The sequence below is a fragment of the Capsicum annuum genome, chromosome 3, assembly GCF_002878395.1.
Source record: "Capsicum annuum cultivar UCD-10X-F1 chromosome 3, UCD10Xv1.1, whole genome shotgun sequence".
Taxonomy (NCBI): domain Eukaryota; kingdom Viridiplantae; phylum Streptophyta; class Magnoliopsida; order Solanales; family Solanaceae; genus Capsicum; species Capsicum annuum.
Genome location: NC_061113.1, coordinates 239,576,650 through 239,578,073, shown reverse-complemented (window position 1 = coordinate 239,578,073; position 1,424 = coordinate 239,576,650). Strand labels below are relative to the sequence as shown.

The 1,424-nt window shown below is 38.4% G+C and overlaps 1 pseudogene; it reads right to left on the bottom strand.

The window, feature by feature from the left end:
* Positions 1-365: 365 nt before the first annotated feature.
* The window catches only part of LOC107864954, a 6,182-nt pseudogene continuing 5,123 nt past the window's right edge, over positions 366-1,424 (bottom strand).

Genomic DNA, 1,424 nt, shown 5'->3' with positions numbered 1-1,424 from the left:
AAGCATGTCAATGCCTTTGATTTCCTATTTTTCCATTCCTTGTGTGTTTTAATCTCCGCCACCGTGGGATTGTCCGGCAAGGGAGCTATCTCGTTTCATCTTCAACAGCTTCCCAAAGATCCAAGGCTTGCAGATATATACGCATTCTAACTGCCCAGATTTGATAACTTTCACCATCGAAAGTTGGCGGTGCCATTAAGGAAAAAATTGCTTCTCCGTTCATGGTATCCACTGGATCAGATTGATGCACACCCTCACAGGTCACTTAAGACAAAAGCTCTGATACCAATTGTTGGTTTAAAACTGTTAAAGGGAAATAACAGGAATTCAATTTAACAGTTGGCCACTAATATAGAGATGGAGTATGAAAGAAGAGAATATGCACAACCGTTAATTAGTTCTTGTAAAAGCCATCTATTATAGATGATCAACTTAGCAACTTAAATAGTTGCTATTACAACTAGAATTAGGACAAAGAAGCAACCTATTTCTACCAAAATTAAAATAACTAGTTAGTTTCCTACCAAAGATAGGACTCCTAATTTAACTAGGATTGTACATAAAAAAACTGGAGAGAAAAAAAGCAAAGAAAGACGTGCATTCCTAAAGCAACTCTCAACAAGACAGAATGTAAGACTAGCTAAACTTTTAAATCAAATAATCCAATGCTTTCACTTGTAGCCTGTGGCCTCAAATCTCCTCTTCATGCATCTTCTGCTCTTAGAATTTTTTCTCTAATTGCTATCAACTTACTGTAAACTTGTCTCATGGTCAATCTGTCTCTTGGTGATTCAGCTGAACATGCAACTCCAATCTCAAGTATGCCAACCAAGCATTCCATCTGTTACCAAGCATTCCATCTGTTCTTTCTTGACACTGGCCCAGTATTCTTCTCCATGGGTTGCTTTACTCATCATCCCACCATGAAAAGCTGTTTTATCTAGAATCTCCATAACGTTCTCTGGCAGTGCTGTTTCCACAAAGTTATGGAGACTAAAGCTTGGTTGGAACAAAGGGTCTGTGGGTCTTCTTCCCGTGAATATCTCCAATATTAGAATCCCAAAACTGTACATATTACCTAATATGGAGATCTTACTGCCTATGCCATATTCTGCGACAAGCAAATTCAAATATATAAATAATTTACTAATTGTTAGAAGAGACCATATGGTATATTCACAATTTTTGTTTACCTAGCAACTTTACCTGGAGCTGCATAGCCAATGGTTCCCATAATTCCAAGTGAGCTAAACAGATGTGGGTCCGGTGCATTACTGAATCCAGGAACGAGTCTCACCAAACCAAAATCACCCAGATGAGCTGTGAGATCTTCATCAAGAAGAATGTTTTGTGGTTTTATATCACAGTGAATCATGAGTGTTGGGCACTGATGGTGAAGATAATGAAGTGCAGAGGCCACATCT